An 11,473-nucleotide genomic window follows, 5' to 3' on the forward strand; every position below is an offset into this window, starting at 1 on the left:
CACCGTCCCCCGTTCTCACCCGTCCCGCCGTCGACCCCTGGCCCACGTCCTCCCGCCGTCCCGGAACGCTCTCCCTCCTCACCTCCATCAAACTAACTCTCTCCCCCTCTTCAAAACCCTACTTAGAGCTCACCTCCTCCAAGAGGCCTTCCCACACTGAGCTGCCCCTTTTTTCCTTCTGCTCCCTCTACTCCCCCCCTTCACCTCTCCGCAGCTAAATCCTCTTCTCCCCCCTTTCCCTCTGCTCCTCCCCCTCCCATCCCACCCCATCAGCACTGTACTCGTCCACTCAACTGTATATATCTTCATCACCCTATTTATTTGTTTAATGAGATGTACATCACCCTGATTCTATTTACTTGCCACTGTTTTAATGAGATGTTCTTCCCCTTGACTCTATTTATTGCCACTGTTTTTGTCTGCCTGTCTCCCCCCATTAGACTGTAAAGCCCATCAAAGGGCATGGACTGTCTCTATCTGTTACCGATCTGTCTATTCCAAGCGCTTAGTCCAGTGCTCTGCACCTAGTAAGCGCTCAATAAATACTATTGAATGAATGAATGAATGCATAGTGCTCGGCACAGAGTAAGCGCTTAACAAATACCAACATTATTATCTCCCCCAGCGCTCAGAACAGTACTCTGCACTTAGAAAGCGCTTAACAAATACCAACATTATGATAGTAAGCGCTCGATAAATAGGAATGCACGAGCTCAGACCCTCTGCCTCCCGCCTGCGCCCGGCCGATGGCAATGACCGGTGCAAGGTGACGCTGCAACCACGTGGCGCGGCCGGTCCTGAGCTCCGGCCGGTCCTGAGCTCCGGGAGGCTCAGCTCCCCGGGCCCGAGCGCTCGCCACTGGGCCACTCCGCCTCCCATCCCGAGCCCGGGAGCAGCAGGACCCGCAGCGCGCACCGCAGCAACGACCTACCACGTGCGGGGAAGGGGCGGGGGCCGCACGCTCCGAGAACGCCAGCGCGCCCGCTACAACGCGGGCCGCCCCCACCGGGAGCCGCCGTTGCCATGGGAACGCGCGGCCGGCCCCGCCCCCCGCCGTCCCGCCCTCGCCTCCCATTGGCTGTAGGTGACGTCACCCCCGCGGAGGACGGAGGAGTCGAGAGGGGCGGCTAGAAGGGCCGGAAGTGTGGCCCGGCTGGGGGCGGCGCTCGGGCTTCTGCCACCTCTCGCCTCTCCTGCAGCCCGAAAGGGCCATGTGGGGATGGGGGAGCCTCTCCTCTATGATGCGGATAATATTCTTGATTCTACTTATTTGCTCTTGATTCTAGTTATTTGCTATTGTTTTAATGACATGTTCACCTCCTTGATTCTATTGATTGGCTATTGTTTTAATGACATGTTCACCCCCTTGATTCTATTGATTTTAATGAGATTCTATTGATTTGCTGTTGTTTTAATGAGATGTTCATCCCCTTGATTCTATTTATTTTAATGAGATGTTCTTCCCCTTGATTCTATTTAATTGCTATTGTTTTAATGAGATGTTCATCCCCTTGATTCTGTTTATTTGCTATTTTTTAATGAGATGTTCATCCCCTTGATTCTATTTATTTTAAGGAGATGTTCTTCCCCTCGATTCTATTTATCTGCTATTGTTTTAATGAGATGTTCATCCCCTTGATTCTGTTTATTTGCTATTTTAATAAGATGTTCATCCCCTCGATTCTATTGATTTGCTATTGTTTTAATGAGATGTTCATCCCCTCGATTCTATTGATTTGCTATTGTTTTAATGAGATGTTCACCCCCCTTGATTCTACTTATTGCTATTGTGTTTGTCTGTCTCCCCCGATTAGACTGTAAGCCCGTCCATGGGCAGGGACTGTCTCTATCTGTTACCGATTTGTCCATTCCAAGCACTTAGTACAGTGCTCTACACATAGTAAGCACTCAATAAGTACTACTGAATGAATGAATGAATGAATAATAATAAAACAATCATTATTAGGGTGTGGATCAGGTGCTGACTATGTGCCAGACAATGTTCTGAACACTGGGGGGGATCCAAGCTTACCTCATCTGTAAAATGGGGATTAACTGTGAGCCTCATGTGGGACAACCTGATTCCCCTGTATCTCCCCCAGTGCTTAGAACAGTGCTCTGCACATAGTAAGTGCTTAACAAATACCAACATCATAATAATAATAATGTTGGTATTAAGTGCCTACTATGTGCCGAGCACTGTTCTAAGCACTGGGGTAGATACAGCGTAATCAGGTTGTCCCACGTGAGGCTCACAGTCTTCATCCCCATTTTCCAGGTGAGGGAACTGAGGCACAGAGAAGTTAAGTGACTTGCCCAAAGTCACACAGCTGACGAGTGGCAGAGCAGGGATTCGAACCCATGACCTCTAACTTCCAAGCCCGTGCTCTTTCCAATGAGCCACGCTGCTTCTCTGCTAAGCCATGGGGTGGATTCAAGCTAATCATGTTGGACACGGTGCATTTCCCACATTCAATCATATTTATTGAGCATTTTCTGTGCACAGACTACTGTAGTAAGCGCTTGGAAAGTATAATTCAGCAATAGAGACAATCCCTGCCCACATTGGGCTTACAGACTAACGTCACAGTAGCCTTTTTTATGTCCTCTGCATGGAGTAAGGGTAAGAGTAAGAGAAGCAGCATGGCTCAGTGGAAAGAGCACGGGCTTTGGAGTCAGAGGTCATGAGTTTGAATCCCAGCTCTGCCACTTGTCAGCTGTGTGACTGTGGGCAAGTCACTTAACTTCTCTGTGCCTCAGTTCCCTCATCTGTAAAATGGGGATGAAGACTGTGAGCCCCACGTGGGACAACCTGATTCCCCTGTGTCTACTCCAGCGCTTAGAACAGTGCTCGGCACATAGTAAGCGCTTAACAAATACCAACATTATTAATTCATGTTGGCTACTAGCACCATCTTAATAAATGATCCAGAAAAGCAGAGGGACAAGGACTGGACTACCAAAGCAGCCTTTCCGGACCGGTCCTCCTGCTGTTTTAGGAGAAACGAATATCAACTCTGTCTTTTTTCGAGTGATCCACGGGTCTAAATAATCATCAACTGGGCCCCAAAACAAGGAAGCCACTCTCTAAATTGCTGAGGGATGCTTGAAAGAAATTTGGGGGAGAGGGAGGCCGGGGCAAGCAGCACCTCTCCTTTACACTGAACTGTTTCTTGCCCGGCTCCTTGATGAGCGTAAACTTTCACAGAGCCCGGCGAGTAGCAACGAAGGAGCAAGAAAGAAGAGAAATGGCTCCTGCTGCAGTCTTCAGTCCTTTGCATGTAAAAAAAAAGCAGGTATGAGTAGGGATTTCTTGTCTCTAAATGACTGAAAGCCCCGCTGGTAACTCTACAACTTTCTGTTGCTTTAAATGCCTGATCCAAATTTGCATCTTCATCCTTCCATATCCTTAGAAACTTGTCATCGTGAACAGTGGGCTCACAGTCTTCATCTCCATTTTAGAGAAGAGGTAACTGAGGCCCAGAGAAGTTAAGTGATTTAGCCAGGGTGATACAAGAGGCACGTGGCAGAACCAGAATTAATCAGTCATATTTGTTGAATGCATACTGTGTGCGGGGCACAGTACTAAGCGATTGGTAGAGTACAATACACCAATATCACAGACACATTCCCTGCCCATAGTGATCTTACAGCCTAGAACGGACTCAGATATAAATATAATTACAGATCTGTACACACACATGCCAGAACTTCCTTCTCTTTCAAATCCACCAGACCACAGCTCTCCCCATATACGTTTCTCGTGAAGTCCTGAAGCCTTTCCTGATTAATTACCACCATCTCACAATGCATCACCCCAACAGTCACCCTTAGAACTAATCTAATATACATTTCAGACTGTCCATCCACATACATTCAGTCACTATAAGAGCTAGCGGACCCAAATTCTAACCTGGCTTCCTTTGCATTCAGGGACAGGTTTTTGGTTCATTTCAGGCTGGAATAGTTTGACCCATGACTCAAAACTGACCTCTTCAAATGTCTTTCAAGTGCTGCTAAACTTCTTTATTTTTTTGGGGGGGACAACCAGATTTGACAGAGCTCCCTGACCCCTAGGAAAAGGGTCTAGGCTACTTTCAGACTGGAAATGTTTGACACAAGACGCGAATTGACCTCTTTGTGTACTGCTGACCTGCTTTATGCTTTTTTTTTTTCCACAGAACACTTAGTTGTTTGTGTGTCTGTCAGTCCTCTTATGTCCTGTGGGATCTAGAGCAATCAAACTTCCCTTGGGTCTAGGATCAGGTTTTAAGCTACTTTCAGACATTCATGGGAAAATCACTTTGTTCTTGGCCAGTGTTGCATATTCACGAGTTGAGGCCAGGAAAAATCATTTTTTTCTTTGCACCCTCGGGGAAAATGAAAAACATTGTTTCGAACTGATAATCTGGTACCCACCCCATTGTTTAGTGTAGTGCATAGTAAATGCCTAAGGAAGAAGGCAATTATTTGCCAGGTTGTTTTGAAAAAAAAAATAAAGTGTCATTTTTATAGCATTCAGTGCAAGGATTCCACTTGAAGCACTTAATATTCACTCCACCCTCAGACCCACAGCACTTATGTACAGATCTGTAATTTATTTTAGGGTCTGTTTCCTCCCAGCACTAGATTGTAAACTCTCTGTGGGCGGGGAATGTGTCTACCGACTTTGCTGTATTGTCCTCTCCCAAGCTCTTAGGATAGTGCTTTGTGCTGAGTAAAACCGTCAATAAACATCATTGATCGACTAATCGGAGTTTTACTATACACTCTACCATATGCTTGCAACTTATTCCGTTTGTTCTTGGAAATAATTCATGACTACCTCAACCTCCTACTAAATTACTAGATGGTTGAGGGGAGGGAATGTGTCTTTCCCAGCTAGGGCTGTACTCTGTCTAAGCGCTTAAAACAGTGTTCTGCACTCAGTATTTGCACCATAAATTGATTGGCTTGTCCATTCTAGGAAAATTCTGGTCATGACTGCTCTGTGACCATGGGCAAGTTCGTAGTGATTTCTTCGTTTGTTTTATGGTACTTGTCAAGTGCTTACTGTATGTTGAACCCTGTTCTAAGTACTGGGGTAGGTACAAGTTAATTATGTCAGACACAGTCCCGCATGGGGGCTCACAATCTTAAGTAGGAGGGAGAACAAGTATTGAATCCCCATTTTTCAGTTGAGGAAACCGAGGCACAGAGAAATTGAGTGAGTTGCCCATCGTCACACAGCGATCAATTGGCAGAGCAATTGCAGAGGTCCTCTGACTCCCAGCCCAGTGGTCTTTCCACTAGACCACACTGCTTCCCAAGTCACTTAAGTTCTCTGGGCCTCAGTTACCTCCTCTGTAAAATGAAAGCTGTGAGCCCCATGTAGAACGTGGACTATGTCCAACTTGATTATCTTCTATCTACCCCAGTGATCAGTACAACGCCTGGCACAGAGTAAGCACTTAATAAATGCCTTAAAAAAAGTTGTTTTATACTGGAGGGTCCCAACCCCCAATGGCAGATTCAGATTTTCTACAGAAGCAGGAAGGGGAGAGTCCCTGTTTCTCCCAGCTGAAATGGAACAGTCGTAGGATTGAGCAACCAGGAAAGAGAGTTCTCTGGTAGATTTGAAGAAGTTGAAGTGAGGGAGTCATAATTATCTAACTCTTGGAGTATTGGGTGGGCCTTGAAAAATGGGTTGTGAGCCCATTGGTGAACTGGGATTGTCTCTGTTGCTGAATTGTACTTTCCAAGTGCTTAGTACAGTGCTCTGCGCACCATAAGCACTCAATAAATACGAGTGAATGAATGAGTAGGGCAGATATAAAAATATAAGGCAAATTCACCCAGTTGACCCATTTCCTTGGGATAGAGACCCAAAGATGCCCAGCTGGGATTTCAAAGGCAGATAACTTAGATTGCTTGGTCTATCAAATTAGCAAATTATCTAACAAATTAGTGCCGCTGTGTGAAGTGATTCCCTTTTAATAATAATAATAGTGGAATTTGTTAAGTGCTTACTATGTGCCAGGCGCTACTCTAAGCACTGGAGTAGATACAAGATAATTAGATTGGACACAGTCCCTTTCCCATATAGGGCTCACAGTCTTAATCCTCATTTCAAAAAGGAGGGAATTGAGGCACAGAAAAGTTAAGTCATTTGCCCAAGGTCAGACAGCAGACAAGTGAAGGAGCTGGGATTAGAACCCAGGTCCTTCTGACTCCCAGACCTGTGCTCGCTCCACCAGGCCATGCTGCTTTTAGTGGGGAAATAGGTCATTCGTGCAACCTGTCTGGTCTCTTCTTCTTTGCTGTCCACAATCATAAAAACACGTATTAAAGTATTGAAGTGTCAAGGGGATAATCACATAAGGTCTTTACCTGTGCCTCACTTACCTCATCTATAAAATGGCGATGAAGACTGTGAGCCCCACACGGGACAACCCGATTACCTTGTATCCCTCCTAGCGCTTAGAACAGTACTTGGCACATAGTAAGCGCTTAAATACTATCATTATTTTTATTATTACCTCAGTCTTTTCAAGCTTATGTAGCAATGTCAGATACAATGTGCTTAATTGTGGAAAACTTGGGAGTTACTGATTTTTAGTTACACTTCTATTAAAATGTTTTCAAAACTACCCAACAGATCCTTCTGGCGTAAGGTTTATGGGTCTCGTGGGTTGCTGGTTACAACGGTGTTAATGGTTTTATTTTCCACTTGTACATGAATATCACTGCTATCATCTGAAAGCTAAAAAGGCCAATTCACATTTGCAGCTGACACTTTACTGACAGTTCCTAGAATATATTCTAGGTCGGCCATCCAAGACCATCATCGATTATGGAGGAAAAGTTAAAACTTTTTTTTGAAGTTTTAAGGTTTTAATTTTAATCATTTCCTTAGCTTTGTCACTTATCTGTAAGATGTGTATTTTACTTGTAAATGTCTATTTTTCAACTCACTGAAAGACAATTGTTTAGTTAGCTAAGTGTAATACTTAGTATTTGTTTTCAAAAGCATAATATTCTCAAGTACGAAGCCACTCAGAGTAAGATTTGCTTCATTTCTAATGATGCACAAAGGGAGAAAATAGTCCAGGCACATTAACTTCGACTAGCACAATATATTTCTCTTTCTGAAAGAAAGAAATCCTGTTTGAGTTCTGGTAATACCAGTTTGATAAGGCTACAGCGAGCACAAGGAGAGCCAGTGTGTTAACGAATACGAAGCGATTTAGTCCTTGGCCCACCTGAATCAAGATGTTGTTCTAACTTCAGTGCACCAAGAAAACACAGAGTCCAAAGTCTGTGCAAGTTTAAGGAGGAATCAGAGTGAGGATGGAGAGATGCTAAACTGACTGTAAATTCCTACTCTAGAGAAACAACATGGCCTAGTGGATAGATCCCGTGCCTGGGAATCAGAAGGACCTGGGTTCTAATTCTGACTTTGCCGCTTGTCTGCTGGGTGACCTTGAGCAAGTCACTTCACTTTTCTGGGCCTCAGTTCCCTCATCTGTAAAATGGGGATTAAGACTGTGAGTGTCCTGTGGGACAGGGACCGTGTCCACCCTGATTAACTTTTATCTCCCCCAGTGCTTAGAACAGTGCTGGACACACAGAAAGTGCTTACAAGTACCATAATTATTATCATTAGGCTGTAAGCTCATTTTGGGCAGGAATCACATCTACCAACTCTGTCGTACTGTACTCCCCCAAGCACTTAACACAGTCAGCACTCAATAAATACCAGTGATTGATTGAGAACTCATTTTTCCTAAGTTTATTTGTTAGGATGTGGAGGGGAAATCAAAAGCTGGGAAGAGTGACATTACCTCTGGGAAATGTTGTCCTCTTGGCTACCTTTATTGTTTATTTTTTTTTTAATGGTATTTGTTAAGCTCTTACTGTGTGTCAGCCACCGTTCTAAGCACCGGGGAAGATACAAGCTAATCAGCTTGGACACAGTCCCTGTTCCACATGGGGTTCACAGTCTTAATCTCCACTTTACAGACGAGGTAACTGAAGCACAGAGAAGAGAAATGATTTGTCCCAGGTCCCAGCAGACAAGTGGCAGAGCCAGGAATTCATTCATTCAATCGTAGTTATTGAGAGCTTACTGTGTGCAGAGCACTGTACTAAGCGCTTGGATAGAACCCAGCCCCTTCTGACTCCCAAACCTGTGCTGTAACCACTGAGCCATGCTGCTTCTCGATCAATCCTCAGGACACTGGGGTCTCCAGGTGACTTTTGTTCTCGCAGTTAATTTCCAGAGACCCCTGGGAGAAGGAGAGAAGAATGGGGAGAGGTGATTATCCTCGGACACACAGCAGCAGGATTCATGCAAGGTTTTATAACTCTGGAGTTACTAGGATAATACCTCCATTTGTTGCTTTCATCTTCCATTCATTCATATTCATCTTATGCACATCTTTAAAGCTATCAATCAGAAAAACCACTTTTTGAAAAGTTCCCTTATTTGCAATTCCTTAATAGAAGAAAAAAATCTGATTCATATTCATACTCCTTTGGATCACTGTGGCGTTTTCCATCCTGGGAACTCTTTCGGATTGGAACTTTAATTAGATTTAGTGCAAATATTCCTACTTTGCCCATGAGGTATCACAAGTCTGCTATGGCTACTTGGGTAAAAGTCTGAGCAAACAGAAAGTTCTTACAGTGTGTACAGAAGGCAAGCAAGTGTGGCCTTTGTTAGATAAATCCTAAATCTCTAAACCCTCCCACTGGAGTTCCCTCCCCACTGGGAATTTAGCAAGTACACAACAGTTAAGCTCAGTGCTGAAAGTAAAAAAATACAGATATAGATTTTCACAAAATCAATCAATGGGATTTAGTGAGTACTTACTATGCCCGGAGCCATATACTAAGGGCTTGGGAGAACACAACACTGTTGGAAGACTCTTTCTTCCTCTTTCCCACTCCCAACTCCCACCCTCCACTACCCTCTTACCTCTCCCCTCCCTTGGTCCCCAACACCCTAGATCATTTGCTGTAGGGCTTTTTCTCAAACTGGAGTTAAATTCAGGCCTTCTCCAGCTAACTTCTCCTCTTCAGACAGAAACTCTCCCCATCAAACAGAAACTCCTCACCATCGGCTTTAAAGCAGTCAATCGCCTTGCCCCCTCCTACCTCACCTCGCTTTTCTTCTACTCTAACCCTCCTGCACACTTGCTCCTCTAATACCAACCTACCCACTGTGCCTCCATCTCATCTTTCTTGCCCTCGACCTCTCGCTCACATCCTACCTCTGGCCTGGGATGCCCTCCACCTTCATAACCAACAGACAATTACTTTCCCCACCTTCAAAGCCTTATTGAAGGCACATCTCCTCGAAGAGGCCTTCTCTGACTAATAATAATTATGGCATTTGTTAAGCACTTACTATGTGTCAGGAACTATAATAAGCACTGGGGTAGATTCAAGCAAAGCGGGTTGGACACAGTCCCTGTCCCGTGGCGGGGCTCACCGTCTCAATCCCCATTTTACAGATGAGGTACCTGAGGCAGAGAGAAGTAAGTGACTTGCCCAAGGTCACACAACAGACAAGTGCTGGAGCCAGGATTAGAACCTTTGACCTTCTGACTTCTGAGCCTGTGCTCTATCCACTATACCATGTTGCTTCTCTAAGCCCTCATTTCCTCTTCTCCCACTCCCTTCTGCATCGCCTTGACTTGCTCCCTTTATTCATCTTCCCTCTCAGCCCCACAGCACTTATGTACGTATCTGTCATTTTATTTTTTCTATTAATGTCTGCCTTCCCCTTTAGACTGTAAAACTCATTGTGGCCAGGGAATATGTCTGTTATATTGTTAAATTGCACTCTCCCAGCACTTAGTACAGTGCTCTGTACACAGTAAGGGCTCAATAAATATGATTGATAGACTGACTGACTGGATTAGAACCCAGCTCCTTCTGGCTCCCAAGTCCAGGCTCTTTCCACTAGGCCACACGGCTTCTTGTGATTCTATCCAATTGAAAATACCTTCAATACCTTCCACTTCCCGAGTGGGCTGTGCCTGAAAGCCCTTCAGCCCTTGAAGCTAGAGGAAACCCTTCTCTGGGTCTCCCTGGCCCTTCAATGACCTTTCTGAAAATGAGGTTCAATCCAACAGCCAAGTTTCTTTTCCTCCCTTCAGCGTAATGGGAAAATCTAGGCTCAGGCCCCTGTACTGCCAAGGCATGAGGCGGGGACCCAAGAGACTTCTTGAAAGTTGGTGATCATTTCCAGACTGCAACAAAATATATTTCGCCAAGCTTCGGTTCTTGTATCCGACTCTGCCTCCCGCTTGGTCTGGCGACGGGGTGGTTTAAGGAGGTGGTCTTTTCACTCTTCAACACCCCGGAACACAGCTTGGGACACCAAAGGGCATTGTCTTAATACAGGCAACCAGGGTGGGGAGGAGCAAGGCGGGAAGATCTCTAACAGCATCTCCATTTTGGGGGGCTCTGCTGCTCAAAGAGAGGGGGTAAGAACTGGAATCGGCCACCCTGGTATTTTAATGGTAATTGTTAAATGCTTACTAATACTAGGTACTGTACTAAGCACTGGGGTTGATACAAGTTAATTAGGCTGGACACAATCCCTGTCCCACAAAGGGCTCACAGTCTTAGTCCCCATTTTACAGATGAGGGAACTGAGGTAGAGAAGTTAAGTGATTTGCCTCGGGTCACATAGCAGACAAGTGGCAAATCAGGATTAGAACCCAAGTTAATGAATCAATCAGATGCATTTACTGAACGCAGAGGAACAGATGAATTTACTGAACTCTATCCGCTAGGCCTCGCTGCTTCCTTTCGGCAGCCAGAGGCTTTTTACACGGGGCCCAGGGACTCCCTCAGGACTGAGATGCCTCTGATCCCCACCAGACCCCTCTGCCTTCCTCCCTCCCACCCTTCCTCTCCTAAATCACCAACCAATCCTGAAACACTGAAGGAGGGAGTTGTGGACATAAGCTGTTCTGACCATAGTGGGATGTAACCGTGTTTAAAATGCAAGAGCTGACTTTTTTCTCTGGCATTCCCAAGCTGTGGAGTTCCTGGCTTTTTCTCTCTAAGGGGAGTTTTAGTTGCTGGATTTAGTTTTAGTGTCCTATTGGTATTTCGTGCACGTATCCTAAACACCCCCCCACCCCCACCCAAGGCAAGAACGCATGATTGTAACTGATCAAATTAATAAATAAATACAAATCATTGTGGAAAAATACAAGCCCTATTATGAACAGGGCATACTGTCCTGAACAATCCCCCCCTCCGTTTAATGCATAGTGTACAAGAATGGAAACAAATCAGCAGCAAAGCTGGGTTACCACCAAGTAGTGGAAGAAAGAAACGTTTGTCTTTAAACACTGTGGCTTTTGCCTGTTTTTGTGGTGGGCCTTAAAGATTTCTGCTCTAATTACCAGTTCTCTAAATAACAAGCTTTATATTCACTGGATTCTCAATCAATGATATTTAATTGAGCGCT

This window comes from Ornithorhynchus anatinus, chromosome 15, assembly GCF_004115215.2.
Source record: "Ornithorhynchus anatinus isolate Pmale09 chromosome 15, mOrnAna1.pri.v4, whole genome shotgun sequence".
In the NCBI taxonomy this organism is placed as follows: Eukaryota; Metazoa; Chordata; class Mammalia; order Monotremata; family Ornithorhynchidae; genus Ornithorhynchus; species Ornithorhynchus anatinus.